Below are 13,697 nucleotides of genomic sequence, written 5' to 3'. Positions count from 1 at the left end.
GATTGCCAATTTAAAGTGCGCATGGCCCAACACATGATGGCAATACGCACTGCAGTACTTAAAGGGTCAAGCGAGCAGCCTGTGGCAAGGCATTATGCAGCTATGGGGCATTCACCCACGGCACTAAAACACAAAATTATTGACCATGTCCCCTCAACTGTTAAGGGGGGGGGCAATAGATCTAAGCTTGTTCTGCAGCGTGAGGCGGAGTGGATTTTCAGACTGGGAACTCTCAGTCCCCAGGGGTTAAATGAATTAATTGGGTTGCATTGCTTTTTATAGTGTATTTACCACTGTTTGCCATTTAATGTGCCATTTTCCCTATGTGAGATACTTACCTTTTTTATATCTTGTTAGTATTATTGGTACTCCTTATGATCCACTGTTGGATCTAGCAACATGTTTGCACGTTATTAAACTATGACTACCGTTCTTTATACAGTAGCTAGTTGTGCTATGCCTATACCATTATATGATGCCTTTCATTGTGCTTTTGTTACAGTTTTAAATAAAGTTGATTGTATTGGTGTGGGAGCACTGTGATGACGTCATGACGTGACGTCATGATTCACTGTGTTTTTATGCGATATTTGTGTTATAGCGATATAACACGTTTACTCCTGTGAGTGTTTTTAATCCATCAAGTAAAGGATTGTCAATTTTAAAATTTGATATACTACACTATGGTGCGCCTCCTTTTTTTCTATTTCTCTCTATATATATAGTCAAGCAAGGAAGGGTGTCACTCCGGGGCTTGGTGCGTAGCAAGAGGTATTTATTAGGGCGTTATGTCAAATGAAGGACGTCCTCCTGCAGCAGGGTATTTCGAGGCTACTGACCAACTCCAGGCCAGCCCTCTGACGAAGTCCTAGTGACGAAATACGTTGGTGCATGGCCTGGCGACGGAGAAGGATTGTGATTGTAACCGCTCCGAAATTACTGCATTGTGGCAGATCTCTATCTGCGGTACGTTTTATTTTATCCAGTGTATTCCGAGTAGGATGTTTTAAAGAATAAACTGAAAATCGTCCAGTGTGTATGGGCCTTTACTGTAGCATTCAGTAGTTTGTTTGGACATTAGAAGATACAGAGATGCATTATTCTATTAAGGGCAAACAAAAGGGATTTACCCTGATTTTTTTGCCCCAAGTTTTCTTTATTGGTCACTTCAATTACAGAGCATCCTCTCCAAAGGAAAAAAAAAACATGTTTAGGAGAAAACACAATATTCACAATTGTGACCATGAAAATGGGTCAATTATCAGGGATTTTTTTCCTGCCAAAGTCAGTATCTTTGCACTAGGACAAGCTCATACTCTTTTTTACTATGATAATGTATATTAAGGAACCACGCTAAGATGTCCTGACATAAATTTTAACTAGATCGGAGCTTTTTCATACGTTTCGTTATTTTCACCTAAAAAGCGAAAACTTTAGGTCTCTTGCCAGAACAGAAGATGTTGACTTAGAGCAAAACACTTTCTTATTCAGGTCAAGTCACATCTTTTCCACACTAGCCAATTTGGAATATCTCAATTTCAATTTTTTCACTCCGCCCTAGTGCTCATCCCTACTATATTCACACCTCTGTGAGAAAGCCACTCCGGAAGCTTCACTGCAGGGGGTGTCTGGTCAGCGTGTCTATACACAAACACAGTAGCAGCAGACTGTCATTATTCCAGCACTGACCAGACGTGTTAATTGTTGATTCAATCTCAACCTCTCACCTAGTGTATTTGTGAGACTGGGGGAAATTTACTAAGATGTGAGTTCTGTTTCACATGGGATGCTGTTAACAACAACCAATCAGAATCTATTTCTTTTTTATTGCACCTTCTAGAAGATAATATATTATTGTTAATAATTATTATTATCCTACATTATGGGCCTTATTCTGGTTCATTGGCAGCGGCCGCTCATTCGCACGGGGATCGATGTTTTGCATATACGCAGCAGCATTTCTGAGCATGTGAATATGCTGGGTGCATGCGAACTCAGCAAGAAGTCTGGTCGCCAAGCACATGCTCCCAGCTTTGCGAGCAGGGGGATGAAGAGGGGTGTGGGGTGCTGGGCTGGGTCATTAGCATATGTGTACACCCTGCGTTTCATGGACATTCCCATTAAAACGCTGGGTGTACATATGCTAATGCGGTCGTGATGCACGTGCAGGGGGCGGACAGCTGACATAGCCAGCTGCCCGCCCAATTCCCTGTATTTCTTTGCTCAGATGTACGAGTGGACTGGTCCACCCTTACATATGTGTGAGCCTTCGCCATCATTCAGTAGTCGGCGACCATCGAAAGATGGGGGAGGTTCCCACTGGCATGCGAATGGATGTTCATGCGGACTAACCATTTGCAAGGCGGGTTTGGGTCATTGGCAAGTGTGCGTGCACACGTCCGAGCGAATGAACCAGAATAAGGCCTTACATCCACAGTCCACAGTTACCGTGGGTATGGATCATTAGGTCTACAAGAGAATTATCGACAAGCATTGAGTCAACACTATTAGATCGACATGCAGAAAGGTCGACATGGGTCTAGGCCGACAAACAGTACCGCTTGTCGGCACATGTCAGCTAAAAAAACAGTGAAAAACCCCATGTTCACCTTTTGACTGTCGACCTTGCCCATGTCTACCTAATGCTAGTGTCGACCTAATGACCTGTCGATCTAAAGCCATGTCGACCTAATGGTGTTGACCCAATGCTTGTCGACCAACATGCTGTAGAACAAATGACCATATCCCCTCCAAAAGGGGTATGGGTCATTGGACAAGTCAACAAGAGGAGGGTCGACATGCATTGGGTCGACCACCGAAGATCAAAACAATAAATCACTTCTCTTTCAATCCTTTGTACAATAATATATAGCCTTTCATTGTATTCATTAAGTCACACTAATATTTCTATCAAACCTAGGAATATTAGTCACACATAAATTCTTACATATGTGAAAATGACTACAGGGTACAAAGCACTAGGGTTCTATACATGTGATGCTATGCATCATTAGCACCATTTGTAGGCCTTACATTAGCATTTCTACATTATCTATGAACTAAGGTAAGCTAAATGCCATCATTTCAATTGTTAGTGATGTCCAGGTAATGAATCATTAAATTCTTAAATGTAGATTAACTTTTGAAATCCTTTTTGTAACAAATAATCTAAGCATTTACTTGATATAGCAATGTCATATGTAATTAATGTGTATTGAACTGTGGCGCTCTTTATTTGTTCTCTATTTTTATTATTTATTCAATGTTATGCCAAGTTTTGTCTCCCTGCATTGTTCCTTTGTACGGCGCTGCGAAACACTTGTAGCGCCTTATAAATAAAATTATAATAATAGGTACTTGTTTAGTTTCACGGCGGCAGCGTCTCATTCGCAGCAGCGTCTGTGTCCCCTTGCGGGGCTCGCTTCGCTAGCCCAAGCTATGGACTCGGTGGCTCGCTACGCTCCCCACGCTATCTAAAATCAACTCCATGCCAACGTGGATAGTGGGGGTATGAACCAATTCGCGTTGGCATGGACTTTATTTTAGATAGTTTTCAGAGCGCCGAACCCGTAAGTAGCGGGCGGCCATGCTGCCGCCGTGAATCTAAACAAGAACCTAATAATAATAATAATTAGTAATGCACTTGTTGCAAGGTCCCCACTAGTCAAAGGTGAATGTATGTGAACTATGCAAATAAAATGTAAATGGGGTCGATTTTTCGTATAGGGGTGATCTACAGACCACCAGGTCAGGAAGAGGAACTTGACAAGAGCCTATTGCAGGACATCAATAAAATGGCATTAAAAGGAGAGGTGATAATCATGGGAGACTTTAATCTACCTGATGTAAACTGGGAGCTGCCTGTTGCAAGTTCCACCAGAAGTAGGGACATGCTGAATTCCTTGCAAGGAGCATCCCTCCAGCAATTGGTGAGGGAGCCCACTCGTAAGGACGCAATATTAGACTTAATACTTACAAATGGTGACAGAATATCTGACATAAATGTGGGTGAAAACCTGGGATCCAGTGACCATCAAGCAGTATGGTTCAAAATAAAGACAGAGACTGACTCATCGCACACAAAAACAAAGGTGTTAGATTTTAGGTAGGCTGATTTTGTAGAGATGGGAAACTCTGTAAGGGATTCTTTGGCAGAGTGGAGGAACTTGAAAGGAGTGCAGGATAAGTGGGAAAAATTAAAAAGTGCAATTCTAAAAGCAACAGAACTTTGTGTCAAAAGAGTTAGGAAAAACACACGAAAAAGGAAGCCATTGTGGTTTGCAAAAGAAGTAGCAAGTATTGTGAAAGCAAAAAAGTTGGCCTTTAATAAATTTAAGCAGACGCAGAAGAATGAGGACAAAGAGGTGTATCTTGTTAGACAGAAGGAGGCTAAGAAGGTAATCAGATGTGCAAAAGCACAGGCTGAAGAGAAAATGGCCCAATCAGTGGGTAAAGGGGGGAAAACTTTTTTTAGGTATATAAATGAAAGGAGAAAAACAAAAAGTGGAATAATAAGACTAAAGACAGAGAGTGGAAGTTTTCTTGAGGGGGACAATGTAATAGCAGATAATATTAATAATTATTTCTGCTCAGTATTCACTGCTGAAAGAGAGGGGAAGGGGCCACAATTAAGTTGCAAGTATAGTCAGAAAACTGAGGGAGAAACAAGTACATTTACAGAGGAGAAAGTCCTCACAGAACTCTCAAAACTGAAAGTGGATAAATCAATGGGGCCAGATGGGATACATCCAAGGATACTAAAAGAGCTCAAAGGGGAGCTGGTAAAACCAATAACAGAATTATTCAACCAGTCACTAGCTACTGGAGTAATCCCAGAGGACTGGAAAACAGCGAATGTAGTCCCACGGCACAAAAGTGGAAGCAAAGAAGAGGTAAGCAACTATCCACCAGTGAGCCTTACATCAGTAGTAGGGAAATTGATGGAAACACTCTTAAAAGAAAGAGTTGTAGAATATCTCAAAACCAGCAATTTACAGGATCCAAAACAGCATGGGTTTACTGGGGGAAGATCATGTCAAACAAATCTTATTGACTTTTTTGACTGGGTGACTAAAGTAATAGATCAAGGTGGGGCTGTAGATGTAGCTTATCTAGACTTTAGTAAGGCTTTTGACACTGTCCCACATCGCAGACTGTTAAATAAACTTGAAAGCTTGGGATTGGATTCTAAGATAGTTGAATGGATAAGAGCATGGTTGCAGGACAGAAAACAGAGAGTTGTAGTAAACAGAGTACAGTCAAAGGAGGGAAAGGTTACAAGTGGAGTACCCCAGGGATCTGTACTTGGACCAGTGCTTTTTAATATCTTTATTGGTGATATTGCAAATGGAATTGAGGGTAAAATGTGCCTTTTTGCAGATGACACAAAGGTATGCAACAGGGTAGACACACCAGGAGGGGTAAACCAAATGATTGATGATCTAGGTAGATTAGAGGAATGGTCAAGAGCATGGCAACTACAGTTTAATGCCAAAAAATGCAAAATCATGCACTTGGGTTGCAAAAATCCAAAGACTAAATATAGTATAAATGGCACTATAATGGAAACTACTGAGGAAGAGAGGGATCTAGGTGTCACTATTTCAGGGGACTTAAAGGCAGGTAGGCAATGTAACAAAGCAATGAAGAAGGCAAGTCAGATGCTTGGTTGCATAGGGAGAGGTATCAGCAGTAGAAAGAAAGAAGTAATAATGCCACTGTATAGGTCATTGGTACGACCTCATCTAGAGTATTGTGTTCAGTTCTGGAGGCCATATCTCCAGAAGGATATAAATACATTAGAGACTGTACAAAGAAGGGCAACTAAAATGGTGCATGGCCTACATCACAAAACGTACCAGGAAAGACTAAAAGATCTTAATATGTATACTTAAGAGCAGAGAAGGGAAAGGGGGGACATGATAGAAACTTTCAAATATATCAAGGGTTTTAACAAGGTACAGGTGGGAGACATTCTTCACAGGAAGAGGAGCAACAGAACACGAGGACATGCACTGAAACTAGAGGGAGGAAGATTCAGGGGAAATTTGAGGAAGAATTACTTCACAGAAAGAGTAGTAGATAAGTGGAATAGCCTCCCATCAGAGGTGGTAGAGGCAAATACAGTAGTACAATTTAAACATGCTTGGTATAGGCATATTGATATCCTTACAAAAAAAAATAAGGATCAAATATGGTTTGAGGTAACAGGTTTAAAAAAGGGGCAGACTAGATGGGCCAAGTGGTTCTTATCTGCCGTCAAATTCTATGTTTCTATGTTTCTATGAGGTCCCCATTAGCCATGTTCACTTGGGTTTTTTCAGGTCCCCACTAAGCATGGTCGCTTCTCAGCCTTTTGGCTAAGATCAAGTGTAGTATCTGTTCTTATCAGTGGGTATGGACTGGCCTCTGGCAGAGAATAGAGAAAGGCTGGACTGAGTAGCTGCTCTGATGGGCGGAGGGTGTGGGAAGTGTGGTGAAAAGTCTGGCTGAGTACCTTAACCTTGGGATCGGAGAAATACTGAAACTGAGTAGATTGCTCTTCCGAGGGGGCCGCAACCCCTAAGGGAGTCATTCGAAAAGCCCAGTGGAGTACCCATTCCAATGCCAGGGGCTGGAAAGTGCCCTACGATGGGAGCAGAGAAACACTTGGTCGGACGCTGATCGGTCGGCTGCCTAGGGCCCGAGGCTGCACTGTGCCCCCGGGGAAACTCGGGGGTGCCGAACCTGCACGGGTGATCCCAACAATCACCTTGCACAAGTAAGCACTTGCACTGCACACTTCCCTCTAGGTTAGGCTGCACGTCCTTACCTCGTCCTTTTGGATGGGGTAGGACAATTTTTCACACCCCCACCCCGGCCTTCTGGCTGGGGTCCTCTTTATTATTTATTTCTCTTCTCTCTTCACGTTCATGCACATTTCACGTTTTCTGTTTTCTGTAGTGTGTCACTTTTTTTGGGTTGTGTTGTTGACCCTTATGGGCCTACTATTTCCCAATGTGCCGAAGCTCTCATCCTTTTGGGGAGAGTTTCGGTCCCCTCGAGGATGACCCCGAGCTGCGAGGTGGAGGGAAGTCTAATGCGGGTCTCTCCAAACCTTTGGGTGCGGAGGACCCACCGTCCTAACCCGAGGGTTGAGGAAAGAGGGTTCCTCTAAGCTCAGGTGAAGAGGACCCATCGATCCCTATTTTCCCCTCCTCGGCCTTAAGAGGGGTTAGGGGGAAAACGGGGCCCTTCTCCTTTGGTAGAGGGTAAACGACCCCCTATGCATGTGTTTAGGCACAGCACTGGTGGTAGGGAGCACACCTCGGGCTCCTGAGTTTTTTCAAACTCTAAGCATGGTCAGGACATTACTTCATAATTCGAGATAATTGAAGTTGTGTATAAGTTAGTAAAGCTATGGATACAGTTACTGATTTTATTCATACTTCTAGAATGTTTAGAAAGGGTGGTCCCCACACAACATGAAAACGTGTGTGTGTGTGTGCGTGTGTGCACGTGTGTGTGTGTGTGCATGCATGTGTTTGTGTGTGTGTGGTGGGAGGCACATTCCACCTTCACTTCACCTTCACTTCAACCAGTCACTACAGCAGCACTTCAGCTCTTTTACATTCTGCACTGTGGGGCCCATTCAGATCTGTTCATACAGGTCCAAATTTGTCCCCAGGAGTGTGCATGCGCATAGTCGCTAATGTGCATGTGCAAACCCCAAGACCGAATGCCTTTGGCAAATTTTTCACTGGCACAATTTGAGTGACAGGCAAGTGGCGTCCACTGGGGTCTGCCCAGGGTTTCATGGCTGTGCCCTTATAAATGGTGGGCAGGCCCATAGTAACGCTTGGTGGACCTCAGTGAACGCAGGTGTACCCCTGCCAGCTTGGGGCGGGAGGATGACATCACATGACGTCAGTACCCACTCCAAATTTGCAGAAGACCAGGCAGCTTAAAAGTAAGTACTGGCTTACTTTTGTCTGCGAACAGAAGAAAGATCATTCGATAGTCACTCACCATCGAATTATTTTTCCTCCATTCGTAATGGAAAGTAAACCAGGACCTACTATTCATTGTAACGATGACCTCTGAATTTGGGGCGGGCGCTGATGTCATGTATCAAACAGGAACCGACACACCTGTAGGCCCAGCATTTTTATGGGCATGCCCATAAAATGCCGGATGTTTCCCTACTTCCTCCCCATACCAGCATCCAGGGCTATTTTTCAGTAGGCTCCAGTAGGAACTGAGGCCCTTATTCTAGTTCACTCTTTCTGACAAAATATTTCTTAGATGGACAAAACCATGTGCACTGCAGGTGAGGCTGGTGTTACTTGTGCAGAGATAATTAGATTTGGGTGGGGTTTTACACCTGCCTCACCTGCAATGCACATGGTTTTGTCCATCTAAGAAATATTTTGTCAGAAAGAGTGAACTAGAATAAGGGCCTCAGTTCCTGCTAGAGCCTGCTGAAAAATAGCCCTGCCAGCATCCATTTTGCCCATGATGGAGTGATTGGCACGGCGAGTATGAAACTCACAAGAGCCGGTTGCTCCTGGGGGTTGCACATGCGTATATTCGTTCATACGCAAATTATGACCATCGGGGACAGGGACAAATTCGGCCCGCTACGAATGGGTCTTGAATCAGGCCCAAAGTATCAACCACTCAGCTTCTAATTTACATTTGAATGGTTGCTTTTTGTTTAAAAAATAACAGCTAACAGCTTTGTACCTTATCTCCTTTACAATCTTATCTCTCTACAAACCTTGATCCATACCCCCCATAATCTCACATTAATGTCTAATTCCAATCAATATTTACAGCTGTTGTGACTATTGCTACGTGCATTAATCATCCTGTAAATTGAAAGCATATTTTAAATGACTTTTATGTTTATTATTATTACATATATAATTTGCAGAAATAGAGTATATGATCATCATACTGTATACAGTATGTTAATATGAGTTCTTGTTATTATTTTCTTAGATTCTATCTTGGAGGAACATATTTACTTAGAACTGTACACAGAACAATATCTGTATTGGTTACCTTGATGTATTTAAGCTTTCTCCAGTATTGTTACATGAATGGGTGCACAGAAATATGATCCTAATTGCAGGCAGGCTGGCTCCAGATGTCACTTACTATTTTCATGGGATTTATTACAGTCATTTCTATCCCTGTACTTAAATGATTATAAAAATGATTATGAGTTCTCCCGGATTCCGATTGGGTAACGCTGGTGGAACGATTTCATAATTTTAAGAAATGAGGAAGCAAATGCATCCTCTTTGTGAGCTGATCGTACAAAGCAACTGCCTCTGATTAAAGCATTAAAGCCAAGATTTACGATTCCTCTGTGCAGACATAATAGCATGATTGCATGGAATTGTAAAACAGGCTACTGGGAAAGACAGTGATGAATAAAAAGGTGTGGAACTGTTGAATACTGACTTTTAAAATGATGAGCATATATATTTATTTATTAACAGTTTCTTATATAGCGTATACAAATTACACAGCACTTTACAGAGAATATTTGAACATTCACATCAGTCCCTGCCCCAGTGGAGCTTACAATCTTATATTCCCTACCACATGCACACACACACACACACAGACATTCTATAGTTAATTTTGTTGGGAGCCAATTAACATACCAGTAATTTTTTGGAATGTGGGAGGAAACCGGTGTACCCGGAGGAAACCCACGCAAGCACGGGGAGAATATACAAACTCTGCACAGTTAGAGCCATGGTGGGAATCGAACCCATGACCTCAGTGCTGTGAGGCAGTAATGCTAACCATTACACCATCCGTACCATATACACAGTATCTATATGATTTGCAGTATACACAGTATATATATATATATATATATATATATATATATATATATATATATATATATTATTTGCAGAACCTTATATGCACAAATGCAGAGGAGAATACAACAAGGGACCAAAGGACAGACAAAATTACGCCAATGAATACTTTAATAATAAAAATGAAAACTAGCGCCTTTGGGAGAATGTCATTGATTTATTACAGTAATTACACTAAAGTGTTGCATGTCATGCTACATATGTGGATTAAGCATATGTTCCAACATTTGCAATTGACAAAGCATGACTTGCCAGGCCAAAGGGTGGTGGGTCTAACGGGCAGTTGAGCAGGACCTCTGTTAGAGAGGGTGGGGCATAGCGCCAGAACCCCCGATTTTAGTATTTTTGAGGGCGTGCCCAGTGCTCCCCTGGCAACTGGGCAACCCCTGGTGACCTTACTGCACTCCCTCCCTCACTGAAGGTTGACATGCTTAAGGTAGACACAAGCAAAATGTCGACATGTAAATGGACGACATGGAAAAAGGTCAACAGTCTTCATGATTTTTTTTTTTTAACCGACTTGTTCATACATAAGTGTGCTGAGCGCAGCAAGAAAACGTGCCATGCTAGAGGATTCGGTAAACTAATACGGTGTTCATGTCAACATTTGTCTGCAAAGACATAAAAACGTGAAAAGTTATGTCGACCAATTTAATGTTGACCTTTTTGCTGTGACGACCAATAGTGGTCTACCTCTTGGCAGTCGACCTAAAGACTATTGACTTAATGACCCGTACCCCTTATTCTCACAGCTCCATAAGCAGAGAGAGAAAAATATGTAGATGGAAGGAGTTCTTATGAATTGCCTTAAGCCTATTTAGGCTCCCTCCCCCTCTGTCAAAGTAAGGAAGACATTCCACCAGAACATCATTTTTTACCGCAAATCACTCAATAAGACCATAGACCCCTGCCTGAAAGGGACATACGGATGTAATAAAGGAGTCCCACTGGATTAACTGAACCTCTGTCGGGAATCTCACTTGAGTGACACGGCGGTGAAAATTCCCCAATTGGGGGACCCCAAATAGTTGTAACAAAAACACCATATACGCCCACACCCTTTTAGATTTAATTTATGTAGCAATAAAACATAGTTTACATCAACATCTCTCAGGTTTCTTCCTTTTTTTCACTTCTTTCAATTTTTTCCTCTCACATCCACACGCACAACAAACATTTAGGCTGCGCTAAAGCCCACCCAAAATTTGCAATATATGAAGCAAAAAGGGTTTGGTATACCCTTAAGGCAAAGCAGCGCCTAGGAACATACATACCACAAAGGTGAGCGCAGTGAATCTACCCTTCACAATGTTGATGGAAGAGTCTGCTTAGTAGGGCTGCTGTAAGGGAGTACAGTACCTCATGATGCTGTAGTTCTGGGCCCGGACAGACAGGGGGCCTGCATCGGCAGCCTCTGACACTCTGACTGCCATCATAATGATGTCACTGCAGAACAGTGCTAGGCTGACTAAGGCCATCAAAGCTTCTGTGCTGTCACCACAGACTGCACTTGTCACAGAGTCTATCCCAGGGCTTAGTTATTGATTGGGGGGAAGGCACTCTGTAGCTGAATAAGAGCTGGCCAAACTTGTTACTTGTTGGAATATCTCTGTTGAAGGTGCATACACACGGGGGGTCATTCTGGTTGACTCGCAAAGCTGTGAATTTTGCAGCTCTGCGAGTCAAAGAAACACCGCCCGCTGCCCGCATGAATGCACACCCGCCACTTGCTCACCGGGGTCGCAATCATTTGATGGTCACCGACCATCAAATGATTACAACTGGCCACGCAAATATAAGTCAGTAAAGACTGACATATGTGCGGCCATTTTCCCGAAGACATGTGATATCAGCCACCCACCCCTGGCACAGCCAAATTGCCATGGGAAGACCAAGCTTTTTTATGGGAGAAGGAGGTCACAGGTCCGGGCAGGGGGTTGGTGCAAGGCGGGAAGGGTCAGTACGGGGTGGCGTTGGTGGCGTTAAGAAGCCCGTAAGCTTCTATGGGTTATCGCCAACTTTTGCTGGCGATAACCCGCCAGAGCGAAAACCCACCGTGCACCTAGTAAATATACATTTATGAATTTAGGTGGGATGCTCTAAAGCTAAAAATGCCATAAAACACTAAACCCAATCGGCTGGACCACCGGTGCTTTTGCTGGCGATACCCTCTAAAAGCGTGAGGGCTTCTCTCAGCAGCGCTGTCAAATGGATCCATCACGGATCCCACCCAGCATCCCTTGTGGCCAGCGCTGTCACTCTACGCATGCGCAAAGGGACTCCGGGATCTCAGACTCGGAAGTCCAGGGATTGCGCCGCATTGCAACATCGCTTTTCTCACAAGGGGCCAGATGTATCAAGCTTCAGAAAGTGATACAATGAGAGTGATAAACAGCCAGCCAATCAGCTCCTACCTGTCATGATACAGGCTGGGTTTGAAAAATGACAGGTAGGAGCTGATTGGCTGGTTGTTTATCACTCTCATTTTATTACTTTTTGAAGTTTGATACATCTGGCACAAGAGCTCTTATCACCAGAGCTGTTCTTTGCGTGTCCTTTCCTTTCTGTTACCAATCGCATATGTTAGTGTTTATGTGATTAGTATGGATGCGGTAGCAGGCGAGGTGTAGCGGACATCCCGCATCTTGTCTTTATGGTTAAAACTGACCTTGTTTTCTTGACTTTTGATTTGTTTGGTACTTGTTTCCTAGCACGGCGCCACTGATTTTAATTGTATCCATCGGGTCGAAAAAATTGCGGAGATCGCATCGCATGCCAACCAAATCGCATGCGATCGACTCGATCGACCCGATTTTTACATTGGAATCAATGTAAAATGGTCCCTGAGACCTGATTTTACATTGATTTCAATGTAAAAAGGCCCAAAACCCCCCATTGTAATACCAAACCCCCCATCATGTTTGAAATGCCCCCCCCCCATTGTTAACACCACCCCACTATTGACGTCAACCCGAAGCGTGGCGAGCGTAGCGAGCCCGCGAGGGGCGGCAGTACGCGTCCTCCGACCTTTTCATACCCCTACTATCCACGTCGGCGTGGAGTTGATTTTATAAAGTATGGTGAGCACAGCGAGCCACCGAGCCCGAAGCGTGGCGAGGGGACGCGCATAACTTCACAGGTATACGCGTCCGCTCGCCACGCTTCGGGCTCGGTGGCTCGCTGCGCTCGCCACACTTTATAAAATCAATTCCTCGCCGACGTGGATAGTAGAGGTATGAAAGGTCGGAGGACGCGTACTGCCACCCCTCGCGGGCTCGCTGTGCTCGCCACGCTTTGGGTTGGCGTCAATAGTGGGGTGGCGTTAACAATGGAGGGCATTAAACATACTTTTTAACCATATTCAATGTGAAATGGGCCATATTGGCCCATTTCACATTGTCACCTATGTAAAATTGGGTTGATCGTGTTGATCGCATCGCGGGCCATTATAATGGCCCGCGACCGATGCGATCAACCCGATTTTCACTTTAAAAATAATTTAACATTGTTACCTATGCGAAAATCGCATTAATCGCGTCGGTCGCATCGCGGCCCCTTATCAATGCGATTTTCTCTTTCACCGGCAAATTAGCTGGTGATTGACAGAAAATCAGGTCCATTGCGTTAATTGTATACCTTAAGTACCTTAAACTTAAGGCATACAATCAACGAGATGGGCGCCGTGCTAGGAAACAAGTACCATTTGTTTTTTTTTATGTATGATCGCAACTGCTCAAAACCAAAACACAAAGTTAAATTCGGATCCCAGAAAAAAATCAAAAAAGAGGGAGGCAGTTCACATCTCTATTACTATGT

General features: G+C 43.5%; 1 protein-coding gene and 1 pseudogene across 1 annotated transcript in view; one reads left to right on the top strand and one right to left on the bottom strand.

Moving 5' to 3' along the window:
* The window catches only part of LOC146080850 (uncharacterized), a 66,093-nt gene that overhangs the window by 36,042 nt on the left and 16,354 nt on the right, over nt 1-13,697 (bottom strand). The gene's annotated exons all lie outside the window — the stretch shown is intronic.
* Nucleotides 6,340-6,501, top strand: LOC146006113 (U2 spliceosomal RNA; annotated as a pseudogene).

Source organism: Crinia signifera, chromosome 5 (genome assembly GCF_055691185.1).
Source record: "Crinia signifera chromosome 5, ASM5569118v1, whole genome shotgun sequence".
NCBI classification, from domain to species: domain Eukaryota; kingdom Metazoa; phylum Chordata; class Amphibia; order Anura; family Myobatrachidae; genus Crinia; species Crinia signifera.
The sequence above is the reverse complement of the archived record's forward strand: the minus strand, read 5'-3'. Positions and strand labels throughout refer to the sequence as shown.